Source organism: Rattus norvegicus, chromosome X (genome assembly GCF_036323735.1).
Source record: "Rattus norvegicus strain BN/NHsdMcwi chromosome X, GRCr8, whole genome shotgun sequence".
NCBI classification, from domain to species: Eukaryota; Metazoa; Chordata; class Mammalia; order Rodentia; family Muridae; genus Rattus; species Rattus norvegicus.
The window spans coordinates 74,460,629-74,476,491 of NC_086039.1; the positions used below are offsets into that span (position 1 = coordinate 74,460,629).

The window sequence follows — 15,863 nt, forward strand, 5'->3', positions numbered from 1 at the left end:
TTAGAAAATGGAAATATGTTACTTGTTTTAAAAGAGGAAATGGTTTAGTTTTAAAAACGGTTTATATGGTAAACTATAGTTTTATCCTTTATGTACAAGATTGTTATAAAAATGAAAATAGACAAAAAATAATAAAACCAAAATGCCAAAGTATATCACAAAATTGTTTGTAAAATATGAACCCTCAAATGTATAATATGGGCGTGTAGTAAGATTAAAAATCCCTTAAGTCAAAAATTCAGTGTGCTAAAATAGTTTTCACATAATTCGTTGTATATAGAAGCATCTATACAAAACTGGCTTAGAAAACAAAATATGTTTATCAAGATAACTACTCAAATTATTTTTTGCTTAATTTGTTAGGCTTTTCAGCTACTTAGGAAACTGAGTTATAACAGAGCCAAGAATAAATTTTTAAATATATTAGTTTTGTCAGTCTTTAAGTGTTATACTAAAACCATTATCCCTTCTTCAAAACAAATATGACTAACCTTTTAATTTCCAACAACCAAAGCTAGAGTCCATAACCAATGAGGATAAAGGTATTAATGGGACAGCCAATGTCTTTTTTCTTTTTCTCAGGTCGACCAAATTCCTGGGGACAATGGCACACCTTGAAAAGTGTCCTATGCCTCTGTTAGGTTATATTTCCTCTTGATTGGAGAGACCATGGAGACTCCAGAAGTTAGACTTTAACCAGTGTGCATTCTATAAGAAGGAGGATTATTATAAAGGGAATTGTAGAGACTTTTAGAAAGGTAGACACATGCCCAATAAGACCCTGACACATTCAATTATATAACACAGCTGGTTTAGGCAAGATTAAAGGTGTCACTGGACTCCTCTTATGTTCCTAAAAGTAACCCCTAAGGGACCCTCAGATGACCTTAACAATAAACAGAAGAAAATGTTAACTTTCGTCTACTTACAGAGTCTAAAAGACTTGTCAGGAAAGAATAAACAAAAAACAGATTAGTTGGTAATAAAAGAATTAAACTAGATTTGAAGTGGGATTCTAAATACTATGCCAACTTTTATAGGACCTACTCAAAAGAACATGGGGGCACAGAGTGTACAGAGAAAAAGAACAAATTTGTACAGTTTCTAACTGCATTGGTGGCTTCTTAACCAGCAGTCATTAAAATTTCCAGACTTCCAGTACAGTAGCGCTTGTAAAATGTATCATTCATCGTATTAAAAATGTTACTACATCTTGTATTATAAAGATACCCGAGTTCTCTGCACCCAAATCCCGTGGGAGGGAGAGCTAAACCTACAGAGAGGCAGACACGCCTGGGAAACCAGAAGAGACTGCACTCTGCGCACATCCAGACGCCAGAGGAAAACACCAAACGCCATCTGGAACCCTGGTGCACGGAGGCTCCCGGAAAGAGCGGCGCAGATCTTCTCGGTTGCTGCCTCCGTGGAGAGGACTTAGGCAGTACCCCCACGAGCACACTTGAGCCTCGGAACCTCAGGTAGGACCAACTTTTCCCCTGCAAGAAACCTGCCTGGTGAACTCAGGACACGCAGAGGCAGAATTCCTCTAGGACCGGGCACTTCCTGTGTTTACCGGAAGTCCCACACCCGCGGATCCCGGCCCGCAGCAGCTCTCTGCTCCCAAACCCCGTGGGAGAGAGACCTCACTGCCTGGTCAGGTGGGCACTCCTGAGGCTGCAGAGCGGAGGAGACCACCAACACTGCCCACCACTCCCCACATCCCTGGCCCAAGAGGAAACTGTATAAGGCCTCTGAGTTCCCGTAGGGGAGGGCCCAGGAGCGGCAGGACCCCTGCGCCTGAGACACCGCCGGAACCTGAAGGAAACAGACTGGATAAACAGTTCTCTGCACCCAAATCCCGTGGGAGGGAGAGCTAAACCTACAGAGAGGCAGACACGCCTGGGAAACCAGAAGAGACTGCACTCTGCGCACATCCAGACGCCAGAGGAAAACACCAAACGCCATCTGGAACCCTGGTGCACGGAGGCTCCCGGAAAGAACGGCGCAGATCTTCTCAGTTGCTGCCGCCGTGGAGAGGACTTAGGCAGTACCCCGTGAGCACACTTGAGCCTTGGAACCTCAGGTAGGACCAACTTTTCCCCTGCAAGAAACCTGCCTGGTGAACTCAAGACACAGGCCCACAGGAACAGCTGTACAGACCTGTACAGAGGAAAAACTACACGCCCGAAAGCAGAACACTCTGTCCCCATAACTGGCTGAAAGAAAACAGGAAAACAGGTCTACAGCACTCCTGACGCACAGGCTTATAGGACAGTCTAGCCACTGTCAGAAATAGCAGAACACAGCAACACTAGAGATAATCTGATGGCGAGAGGCAAGCGCAGGAACCCAAGCAACAGAAACCAAGACTACATGCCATCATCGGAGCCCAATTCTCCCACCAAAAAAAACATGGAATATCCAAACACACCAGAAAAGCAAGATCTAGTTTCAAAATCATATTTGATCATGATGCTGGAGGACTTCAAGAAAGACGTGAAGAACTCCCTTAGAGAACAAGTAGAAGCCTACAGAGAGGAATCGCAAAAATGCCTGAAAGAATTCCAGGAAAACATAAATAAACAAGTAGAAACCCATAGAGAGGAGACACAAAAATCCCTGAAAGAATTCCAGGAAAACACAATCAAACAGTTGAAGGAATTAAAAATGGAAATAGAAGCAATCAAGAAAGAACACATGGAAACAACCCTGGATATAGAAAATCAAAAGAAGAGACAAGGAGCTGTAGATACAAGCTTCACCAACAGAATACAAGAGATGGAAGAGAGAATCTCAGGAGCAGAAGATTCCCTAGAAATCATTGACTCAACTGTCAAAGATAATGTAAAGCAGAAAAAGCTACTGGTCCAAAACATACAGGAAATCCAGGACTCAATGAGAAGATCAAACCTAAGGATAATAGGCATAGAAGAGAGTGAAGACTCCCAGCTCAAAGGACCAGTAAATATCTTCAACAAAATCATAGAAGAAAACTTCCCTAACCTAAAAAAAGAGATACCCATAGGCATACAAGAAGCCTACAGAACTCCAAATAGATTGGACCAGAAAAGAAACACCTCCCATCACATAATAGTCAAAACACCAAACGCACAAAATAAAGAAAGAATATTAAAAGCAGTAAGGGAAAAAGGTCAAGTAACATATAAAGGCAGACCTATCAGAATCACACCAGACATCTCGCCAGAAACTATGAAGGCCAGAAGATCCTGGACAGATGTCATACAGACCCTAAGAGAACACAAGTGCCAGCCCAGGTTACTCTATCCTGCAAAACTCTCAATTAACATAGATGGAGAAACCAAGATATTCCATGACAAAACCAAATTTACACAATATCTTTCTACAAATCCAGCACTACAAAGGATAATAAATGGTAAAGCCCAACATAAGGAGGCAAGCTATACCCTAGAAGAAGCAAGACACTAATCGTCTTGGCAACAAAACAAAGAGAATGAAAGCACACAAACATAACCTCACATCCAAATATGAATATAACAGGAAGCAATAATCACTATTCCTTAATACCTCTCAACATCAATGGCCTCAACTCCCCAATAAAAAGACATAGATTAACAAACTGGATACGCAATGAGGTCCCTGCATTCTGCTGCCTACAGGAAACACACCTCAGAGACAAAGACAGACACTACCTCAGAGTGAAAGGCTGGAAAACAACTTTCCAAGCAAATGGTCAGAAGAAGCAAGCTGCAGTAGCCATTCTAATATCAAATAAAATCAATTTTCAATTAAAAGTCATCAAAAAAGATAAGGAAGGACACTTCATATTCATCAAAGCAAAAATCCACCAAGATGAACTCTCAATCCTAAATATCTCTGCCCCAAATACAAGGGCACCTACATACGTAAAAGAAACCTTACTAAAGCTCAAAACACACATTGCACCTCACACAATAATACTGGGAGATTTCAACACCCCACTCTCATCAATGGACAGATCATGGAAACAGAAATTGAACAGAGATGTAGACAGACTAAGAGAAGTCAGGAGCCAAATGGACTTAACAGATATTTAAAGAACATTCTATCCTAAAGCAAAAGGATATACCTTCTTCTCAGCTCCTCATGGTACTTTCTCCAAAATTGACCATATAGTTGGTCAAAAAACGGGCCTCAACAGGTACAGAAAGATAGAAATAATCCCATGCATGCTATCAGACTACCATGGCCTAAAACTGGTCTTCAATAACAATAAGGGAAGAATGCCCACATATACGTGGAAATTGAACAATGCTCTACTCAATGATAACCTAGTCAAGGAAGAAATAGAGAAATTAAAAACTTTTTAGAATTTAATGAAAATGAAGGTACAACATACCCAAACTTATGGGACACAATGAGAGCTGTGCTAAGAGGAAACTCATAGCGCTGTGTGCCTGCAGAAACAAACAGGAAAGAGCATATGTCAGCAGCTTGACAGCACACCTAAAAGCTCTAGAGCAAAAAGAAGCAAATACACCCAGGAGGAGTAGAAGGCAGGAAATAATCAAACTCAGAGCTGAAATCAACCAAGTAGAAACAAAAAGGACCATAGAAAGAATCAACAGAACCAAAAGTTGGTTCTTTGAGAAAATCAACAAGATAGATAAACCCCTAGCCAGACTAACGAGAGGACACAGAGAGTGTGTCCAAATTAACAAAATCAAAAATGAAAAGGGAGACATAACAACAGATTCAGAGGAAATTCAAAAAATCATCAGATCTTACTATAAAAGCCTATATTCAACAAAACTTGAAAATCTACAGGAAATGGACAATTTCCTAGACAAATATCAGGTACCGAAGTTAAATCAGGAACAGATAAACCAGTTAAACAACCCCATAACTCCTAAGGAAATAGAAGCAGTCATTAAAGGTCTCCCAACCAAAAAGAGCCCAGGTCCAGATGGGTTTAGAGCAGAATTCTATCAAACCTTCATAGAAGACCTCATACCAATATTATCCAAACTATTCCACAAAATTGAAACAGATGGATCACTCCCGAATTCCTTCTATGAAGCCACAATTACTCTTATACCTAAACCACACAAAGACCCAACAAAGAAAGAGAACTTCAGACCAATTTCCCTTATGAATATCGACGCAAAAATACTCAATAAAATTCTGGCAAACCGAATCCAAGAGCACATCAGAACAATCATCCACCATGATCAGGTTGGCTTCATCCCAGGCATGCAGGGATGGTTTAATACACGGAAAACCATCAACGTGATCCATTATATAAACAAACTGAAAGAACAAAACCACATGATCATTTCATTAGATGCTGAGAAAGCATTTGACAAAATTCAACACCCCTTCATGATAAAAGTCCTGGAAAGAGTAGGAATTCAAGGCCCATACCTAAACATAGTAAAAGCCATATACAGCAAACCAGTTGCTAACATTAAACTAAATGGAGAGAAACTTGAAGCAATCCCACTAAAATCAGGGACTAGACAAGGCTGCCCACTCTCTCCCTACTTACTCAATATAGTTCTTGAAGTCCTAGCCAGAGCAATCAGACAACAAAAGGAGGTCAAGGGGATACAGATCGGAAAAGAAGAAGTCAAAATATCACTATTTGCAGATGATATGATAGTATATTTAAGTGATCCCAAAAGTTCCACCAGAGAACTACTAAAGCTGATAAACAACTTCAGCAAAGTGGCTGGGTATAAAATTAACTCAAATAAATCAGTAGCCTTCCTCTACACAAAAGAGAAACAAGCCGAGAAAGAAATTAGGGAAACAACACCCTTCATAATAGACCCAAATAATATAAAGTACCTCGGTGTGACTTTAACCAAGCAAGTAAAACATCTGTACAATAAGAACTTCAAGACACTGAAGAAAGAAATTGAAGAAGACCTCAGAAGATGGAAAGATCTCCCATGCTCATGGATTGGCAGGATTAATATAGTAAAAATGGCCATTTTACCAAAAGCGATCTACAGATTCAATGCAATCCCCATCAAAATACCAATCCAATTCTTCAAAGAGTTAGACAGAACAATTTGCAAATTCATCTGGAATAACAAAAAACCCAGGATAGCTAAAGGTATCCTCAACAATGAAAGGACTTCAGGGGGAATCACATTCCCTGAACTCAAGCAGTATTACAGAGCAATAGTGATAAAAACTGCATGGTATTGGTACAGAGACAGACAGATAGACCAATGGAATAGAATTGAAGACACAGAAATGAACCCACACACCTATGGTCACTTGAATTTGACAAAGGAGCCAAAACCATCCAATGGAAAAAAGATAGCTTTTTCAGCAAATGGTGCTGGTTCAACTGGAGGTCAACATGTAGAAGAATGCAGATCGATCCATGCTTATCACCCTGTACAAAGCTTAAGTCCAAGTGGATCAAGGACCTCCACATCAAACTAGACACACTCAAACTAATAGAAGAAAAACTAGGGAAGCATCTGGAACACATGGGCACTGGAAAAAATTTCCTGAACAAAACACCAATGGCTTATGCTCTAAGATCAAGAATCGACAAATGGGATCTCATAAAACTGCAAAGCTTCTGTAAGGCAAAGGACACTGTGGTTAGGACAAATCGGCAACCAACAGATTGGGAAAAGATCCTTACCAATCCTACAACAGATAGAGGCCTTATATCCAAAATATACAAAGAACTCAAGAAGTTAGACCGCAGGGAGACAAATAACCCTATTAAAAAATGGGGTTCAGAGCTAAACAATGAATTCACAGCTGAGGAATGCCGAATGGCTGAGAAACACCTAAAGAAATGTTCAACATCTTTAGTCATAAGGGAAATGCAAATCAAAACAACCCTGAGATTTCACCTCAAACCCAGTGAGAATGGCTAAGATCAAAAACTCAGGTGACAGCAGATGCTGGCGAGGATGCAGAGAAAGAGGAACACTCCTCCATTGTTGGTGGGATTGCAGACTGGTAAAACCATTCTGGAAATCAGTCTGGAGGTTCCTCAGAAAATTGGACATTGAACTGCCTGAGGATCCAGCTATACCTCTCTTGGGCATATACCCAAAATATGTCCCAACATATAAAAAAGACACGTGCTCCACTATGTTCATCGCAGCCTTATTTATAATGGCCAGAAGCTGGAAAGAACCCAGATGCCCTTCAACAGAGGAATGGATACAGAAAATGTGGTACATCTACACAATGGAATATTACTCAGCTATCAAAAACAACGGCTTTATGAAGTTCGTAGGCAAATGGTTGGAACTGGAAAATATCATCCTGAGTGAGCTAACCCAATCACAGAAAGACATACATGGTATGCACTCACTGATAAGTGGCTATTAGCCCAAATGCTTGAATTACCCTAGATGCCTAGAACAAATGAAACTCTAGACGGATGATCAAAATGTGAATGCTTCACTCCTCCTCTAAAAGGGGAACAAGAATACCCTTGGCAGGGAAGAGAGAGGCAAAGATTAAAACAGAGACTGAAGGAACTCCCATTCAGAGCCTGCCCCACATGTGGCCCATACATATACAGCAACCCAATTAGACTAGATGGGTGAAGCAAAGAAGTGCAGACCGACAGGAGCCGGATGTAGATCGCTCCTGAGAGACACAGCCAGAATACAGCAAATACAGAGGCGAATGCCAGCAGCAAACCACTGAACTGAGAATAGGACCCCCGTTGAAGGAATCAGAGAAAGAACTGGAAGAGCTTGAAGGGGCTCGTGACCCCATATGTACAACAATGCCAAGCAACCAGAGCTTCCAGGGACTAAGCCACTACCTAAAGACTATACATGGACTGACCCTGGACTCTGACCTCATAGGTAGCAATGAATATCCTAGTAAGAGCACCAGTGGAAGGGGAAGCCCTGGGTCCTGCTAAGACTGAACCCCCAGTGAACTAGACTGTTGGGGGGAGGGCGGCATTGGGGGGAGGGTTGGGAGGGGAACACCCATAAGGAAGGGGAGGGGGGACGGGGGTGTCTGCCCGGAAACCAAAGAATTATTATTAAGTATTAAATAAATTAAAAAAAACTGAAAAAAAAGAAAAAAATAAAGATACCCAAAGTTTTTTTTACTAAAAACATGGTCATTTTAGCTTCCTTCATTGAGAAGCTGTTCAAGTTCTAACCACCACCAATTAATCATCATCCAATATTATATTAGACCACAAGCTAGCTTTAGATTAACTCTTAACTGATGAAGATGGAGTTCATGCTGCTTTTTATAAATGTTTCCCTAGTTAACAATTCAAGAATAGTGCAGATTGATTTTCAGAAGATTATCCTTCAGTCTGACCTCCATAGATCTCTTCGAAGTGATGGTTACCATTTTTCTATTTCTATTATAGAACACTCACCCTATAGCTAAGTAATGGGGACTTAGTTATTATCTTCACTCTGCTTATAGACTTAAGTCCTCTGGATAAGTAAATGTGTTATTCAGACCCTACTATCATCCATTAAAAAGCTTTGTCAGGAGACTCATCTTACCTGGAGGGCAAATGCTACCAATAATCCTATTTAGAGTCCATGTAAACATATAAACCTTCATTCAGCTCCTAGCTTTAATTCTTTTAAAACACCTTATAGGTACCCTTTTCTACATTCTAGTCTGCTAATAAACGACACAGTCTATGTTTTAAGTCAGAAATATGAGACCTGAGTGATACCTTTGGTCCTAGAAGGACATGTGACATCCCAAAGGGTTTACAAAGTGATTAATGGATAACATCTAAACCTAGCTTCTAGAACTCTAAATATTTTAAGATTATTATTTAACAGGAGCCTTTATGATATACAAATATGGACATGGATTATGTAGCAATTTCCTCTGAGTTCAAATGTTATATCTTGGAGGGAATTTCATTAAGAGTAAAGATATTCTAAAGGGGGCAGGAAACATTCTACCTAGAAGAAACATTAGACCTACAGGAAAGCTGATTAAGACCAAAGTAAACAACACAAAAATCTCAGGAAGTCCCTGTAACTGAACAGATAAATTAGGCCCCTGCCTCCCCAAGCATATATAAGCAGTAATAACTGATTGAATACACTCTTAAAGCAGCTGAACCTCCTGAAAAATAACACTGTACAAATTGTGGAGCTATCTTCAAGTTGTCCAGTGCATTTCAGATTTCCAACTTTAGTGAGCTGTCATCCATGCTTTGGTGGTCTTTGGTGATACAGCAAGCTTTGTGTCATCTCTGCTTCTATAAGTAACCCCAATACAATTCATTAGTTCACCAAATTTGACTTTTGGAAGTATCTTTAATTTGGTCTACTATTGATTTGGCATATATCATATGTGGATGTTTGTCCAAATCTTTCCAGAAACAGTGCCAGAAAACAACATACCAGTGATCCTTCCTCTAAGAATTAATGCAATTGAATCTCATTTTTGACACTATAGAAATAGTATAAAGCCTGTCTATTACCTGTTGAGACTCCACTCTCCTTTGAAATGCCCCCGTTGGTCACTGACTATACTCACCTCTTGATACTGGACTCTCTCCTACCACTGCCCCTTTCTACCCCTACTTTCACCCCTTTGGGAATGTACTCTGCTCTGCAATGTGCTCTTTGGCCATCTACTCTGATTCTTTGAGAGCTTTTTCCACCTTAGAATAAACTGCTCCTCTTCTACACTGTGCTCTGTGCATCTTACCTGAATTCTCTCTGTGAATCTCATCACAAGAACCAAGGAGCTAATGGTATCCAGAAAGAGACTGGTAACGTTGCTGATATCTAGGCTTGTAGTTTTAGTAAACATACTTTTTTTAGGATATTTTAACTTATTTTTTCTCTTTTGTTCTAACATGCAATCTGTTCTGAATAATGTTCTATGTGCAGTTGAGAAAATTGTATATTCTTTGTGGTATATGGTGTATGTGCTACATGCCGGATGGATGTCTGGAGTTGCCTTTTCCTTATTTATCTTCTTTCTAGCTCTATGAATTTAAAAAATGGATAAAAGTAAATGTAGACTGATCTTTCTCTCCCCTCAGTTCTGTTTATTTCATTTATTTATTCCTCTGGGGTTTTATGGTGTGTATATATGTTTACAATTCCTGTATATTTTGATGGACTTCACTTTTATCAATCTATAATATTCTTTATAATTTTTAAATAATTTAAACTAAGTATATTTTTCTTAAACTCCAGTCTAGCTAATATTTATATAGAATATATTTTACAATTATTCACTTTTATTTTTACCATTTTACCTAAAGTAAGTTTCTTAATTTTTCCTTACCCCAGATAGAAAGTATGTGAAGTGATGCATATGTTAGTTAGCTTGGCTACATTATTTCATAAAGGACATGTGTATCAAAATATTATATTAAGATCTGGCTGTGGCTCAGTGGCAACTGATGGCTTAGCATTGGTGAGGCCCTGGTTTATATCCACAGTAGTATGAAGAAAATGGAACACTCTAGTTGTTAATTACATCTCAATACAGTACTGTGCTGTAGTAGAGTTCTTTTCTACACGTGTAACATGATTGTCACCATCATGAAGCCTAGATCGCTGTGATGACCTATAGAATGGCTTATCTCTGCAGTCATAGTAACAAAATAAGCAAATTAAACTGTTAATAGCTGGGTTAATAAAAATTATAATTGGACCATTAACACTAACTCTTAGAAGGAATCCACTATCATTATCCACTACTCCCGACCTCTCACCTATATGTGGTCTTAGGAAGTTCTAGAGAATATAGAAGGGGGAGGATGACTAAAGCTAGAACTCTAGTTAGGCATCTTCTGTGAGTGGTCACACATGCTGGAGTAGGATTATTCAGTGAATCAGCTGCCCAAACCATCCATGCAGTGGCCACTCACTGAGGTTGAACTTGGTTGATGATATAGCTGCCCAGTTACCCATGTTCTTATAAGTAACTTCAATCAATTTCCTGATGCACCACTTGGAGCTTAGGTGGAGTCAGGATTTTAGTGTATACGTGATACCTTATGTGGGATAAATTGGCATTTCTTTATATCCTCCAAGAAAAGTCACCCAACAATATAATTTTATTTTTAATTAGTTTTTCTAGTGACTTCAATTTTAGGGTATGTGACAAATGCAATGTGTGTGTATAGAAAACATCTGTAACATTTAAAAATGTATAGGCATAATAAATATATTCACACTGTGGGAAATTGATCTATAGAATGTTTTCATGTTGCAAAAGTAATCTCTATTGTCCATAAAAAAATCAAGAACAACAATGAGAAAAATGAAGAGGAAGAGAGTGACAAAATCAACAAAAATTCTTTTATCCATCACCATGACTGTGATGCTTTGGATAAGAACACCCCCATATGTTCATATTTTTAAATGCTTGTTCATTAGGCAGTGGCACTACTTGAGAGAGATTAAGTGTGCCCTTTTTGAGTATGTGTGGCCTTGTTGGAGGAAGTATATCTAACTGGGGATGGGGGAGGAGGTGGGCTTTGGAGTTTCAAGGACTTAAACCAGGTCAAGTTTCTTTCTGACTTTCTGCCACCTTCAGATCTAGATGTAGAACTCTCAGCTCCTCTCCAACACCATGACTGCTTACATGCTGCAAAGCTTTTTACATGCTGATAATGGACTGAATCTTTGAAACTGTAAGCCAGCCTCAATTAAATGTTTTCCTTTATAAGAGTTGCCTTGGTCCTGGTATTTCTTCATAGCAGTAAAACAGTGATTAAGACACCCTGGTGACCACTATTCTATTAATATCTTTTTCTATGAATTTGATACTTCAGATATTTGTCTTAGTGAAGTCATTCACTAAATCATTTTTTGGTGGGCTTATTTCTTTTACCACAGTATCTGCAAAGTTTATCCACATACAGCAGCTGTAAGTTATCCCTCCTTTCGAAAGGGTAAATAAGACACTACTATATAATTATGCCTCATTTATCTATTCTTCCACTCATACATACTTCTACCTTTTTACTGTTGTAAATAAAAGCTTTTATGACTAGAGATATACAGATTTCTCTTGAAGATCCTGTTTTCAATCTTCCTGGGTAAATATTCACAAATAGAATTGCTAGATTATATAATTTTTACAAATATTTTTAAGGAATCACCAAAATATTTTCTACAGTAACTACATCATTTTATATTCTAACAAAGAGTGCTGAAAGTGTCAGATCTAAGAATCTTTGGTTGTGGTGTGGAGGGCGTTTTAAGTAGAAGCTCATGTCATTTGCAAATAATGATTTGACTTCTTTTCCTATTTATATACATTTTTCTCTTGTATTTTTGCTGTAAAGCTTCAAACACTCTATTCTATAAGAGTGGTAAAAGTAGGCACTGTATTACTCCAGATTTTAGAGTAAATGGTCTTGGTTTGTCTCCATTTAATAGAATGCTAACTATTGGTTTGTCGTATGTAGTCTTTTTTAAAAGTTGAAATATGTTCCTTTGATTACTAGATTCATGACTTTTTATCATGAACACATGTTAAACTTTGAAATGGCTTTTCTGGGTCTAAGGAAATTATCGTGTGATTCTTAAGTCTATTAATATAGTGCATTACATTAACTAATTTGCATGCTTTAAACCAAACTTGCATCCTTAGTATGAAACCAATTAGGTGGTCGTATATGTTCTTCTTAGCGTGTTCTTGAGTTTAGTTTACAAGTATTTTGAGATTTTTGTTTTTTACATCTGCTCACCAGGGAAATTGTGGCATCAAGATAATACCAGCTTCACAGAATAAGTTTAATTCTGTCTCCTCCATTTCTATTTTACGAAAGTTGTTTAAGAATTATTCATGTTAGACTCCCTTAATGATTTGTTAGAATTCAGTAGTGAATCCATCCAACCCCTGACTTTTCTATGTGTGAAGATTTCGATATCACTGCTTATTTTACATTTCTTGAAATTATTCTTGTCTTTTTGAATTTGTGTTAGCGGGTTACATGAGTTTAGTAATATGTCCATTTTTTTAAAGTTTTGTAAAATTTTGTTGTGTTAAAAATACTAGGAATCAAATCCACGACTTTGAGCATGCCAGACAAACCCTCTACCACTGAGCTACATCCCTGGCCCCAGTTTTCTAGCTTTTTAGACTATAAGCTTTCAAAGTATTCCCTAATGTCCCTCTGGATTTCATAAGAGCCTTTCTTTCATAATAGCTTTCTTTTCATTTGTATTTTTAATTTGGATATTATCTATTTTTCTTTAAGATTTGCTCCACCTTTTCAAATAACTAACTTTTTGTTTGATTTCCTATGTTTTATTATCTCTACTTCTTGTCATTCATGTCCTGTGAGTTTTCCTTCTAGTTTTTTTTAGAACCTTAAGGTGTATAATTAGGTTGTTTGAAGTATATATTGGGTTATTGTGATCCCATTGATTTTTTAATGTAAGCACTTATAATTATAATCCTTCTTATGAATGACCTTTTTGTACACCATAGCTTTGGTGTGTCATACTTTTCATTTATTTATAAGATTTCAAGAACTTTCTTCCTTGATTTCCTCAATGACCCACTGTTTACTCAAAAATATATTTTATACTATTTATGTTGCTTCCTTTATTCTACTATTATCTGCTGAAATGTTATTACTTTGATTTTGCTTTGTGTCCCATAATGTAAATAGCTCTAAACAAGGACCCATGTGCTGCTGGGAATAATTGCATTCCTTGTTTACTGGACAGAATATTCTGCATCTGTTAAATGGTATTTCTCTTTCATATTATTTACTTATGCTGCTGCTTTGTTAACTTTTAGTTTGAAATAAGTGCCTAAAGATGAGAGTACTGAAATCTCCTACCAATTGTACCTGATATTTGGTACATAAATGTTAACAATATTTTCCTTCCATTAGGTTATTTATTCACTTTATATCCCAACAGTAGACCCCTCCTCCTCTCAGTTCCCCCTCTCCTCCTCTCAGTTCCCCCTCATATGACCCTAGACCCCATTCCCCTTCTCCTCTGAGAAGAGGGAGGACCCCCTGGGTACCAACCCAGGCACATCAAGTCACTTCAGGACTAGAGGGAGGACCCCCTGGGTACCAACCCAGGCACATCAAGTCACTGCAGGACTAGAGGGAGGACCCCTGGGTACCAACCCAGGCACATCGAGTCACTGCAGGACTATGTACAATCTCTCCCACTGAGGCCAGACAAGGCAGCCCAGTTAGGGGAGCAGGATCCACAGGCAAGCAACAAAGTCAGGGAAAGACCCTGCTGTAGTTGTGAGGGGACCACACGAAGACCACATCTGTTAAATATGTTCAGGAGGCCTAAGTCTAACCTGTGTATGCTCTTTGGTTAGTGGTTCAGTCTCTGGAAGCCACCAAGAGTCTAAGTTAGTTGACACTGTTGGTCTTCTTGTGGAGTATCTATCCCCTCCTGATTTGTCCATCCTTCCCTCAACTCTTCCCCAAGACTTCCTGAGCTTAGTCTAATGTTTGGCTGTAGGTCTTTGCATCTGTTTCAGTCAGCCTCTCAGAGGACAGTTATGCTAGGCTTGTGTCTGTGAATTCAGGCCGACAGATTCAAACAGCCTGAGGATCCAAAGTTGCTGAAGGAGGAAGGCAGGCCTACAATGTGTCCCTATTGATCTTTTATCCTAGAACACAGCCCCATTGTGATAAGGGCTGGAAGCACACCCATTTTGATCTGTCTCACAGAACCTTCCAGCATATTCAGCAGAGCAGTGTTCCCTTTAATAATATGTAGTGATCTTCAACTTCATGTTTTCCAATCACATTTCTGCTACTCACTCTAACACCTACAATGCTGCAACCTGTTTTGTGTATAGATTCTTAACCATCATCCAGTTGTATTTACACAGTCCAGAATGGCCGTCTTGGGCTCTCATGGTGTAACTTTTGAGAATACACTGCTGGCAGCTACAGATGATGCCAGTCAGCAGGAATAATACTACAGCTGATTTCTTGTGGGCCTGGTTCATTGTGGAGAAATGCTGACTTTGCCTTATTTTTCTTTACTTCTCTTAGTTTCTCTTATCTATAAATAGGATTTATTATGTTTTTATCTTCACATTTTTTTATCCACTGACTCACATGCAGCATCTAATCCACCATCTTATCTATAAATTCCAATCTACCAATCCTACATTACTTAGGGAAAAATGTAAAAATTATGTAACACACCATCATTACACTACAAATAACAGTAGCAGTCTAAAATGCCATAAATACTATCTAATCACGTGTGTGCATACAAGTACCTCACCCATTCCAAAAGATCAGCCAAGAAAGTGTGTTGTTCAGAATGAATATTTTTGTGGCTTAAATAACAAAATAGCATCAATTTAAAATATTAATGGCATTATCCCTTAACAGTTAACAATAAAAACTGTTTTCTCAGCAAGATCACTAGAAAGTCTGTGGATTTCTCTCCTGATGTTTTGTTGGGTTGAGATAGGGTCACATTATGTTGTTCAGGATGGTCAACTCAGTTCTTTGACTTAAGTACTTCTCCTACCTCAGCCTCCCAAATAGTGTGGATTACAAGTACAGCTAAACTAGCATTTACAGAAATATGAGGAGGTGATTCTTTGTGTCCAGGTGATCTTGGAACTTTGGTTTGTGGTCAGCTCCTAGGTAAGTTGCTGGAATGTGGTGGCACGTTGACTGGCTGCTCCTCTTGACAGAACTACCAGGTGACAGTTCTGGTTAGAAACATCTGACAGAAACAAGACAAGTGTTAGGAGATGGCAGCTGGAAGTCATAAATAATTATTGCATTGCGACTGAGCAAATATCCTCCCACATACTAGGTAATAAACAGGACCATCTCTCTTAACAAGCAGTTCCATCAATAGTCAAACTTCTAGAAATACCAGTCTTTCGGATACATGATTTACATATTCAGGGTTTTTACTAGTTCTTTG

General features: G+C 38.7%; 1 long non-coding RNA gene across 22 annotated transcripts in view; it reads right to left on the reverse strand.

Moving 5' to 3' along the window:
- The window catches only part of LOC103690870 (uncharacterized), a 64,606-nt gene continuing 57,986 nt past the window's right edge, over positions 9,244–15,863 (reverse strand). For all 22 annotated transcript variants that reach the window (XR_010061270.1, XR_005498464.2, XR_010061281.1 and 19 more), the window contains one exon: positions 9,244–15,656. This is a non-coding gene — a long non-coding RNA (uncharacterized LOC103690870). The remainder of the gene's footprint in view (positions 15,657–15,863) is intronic.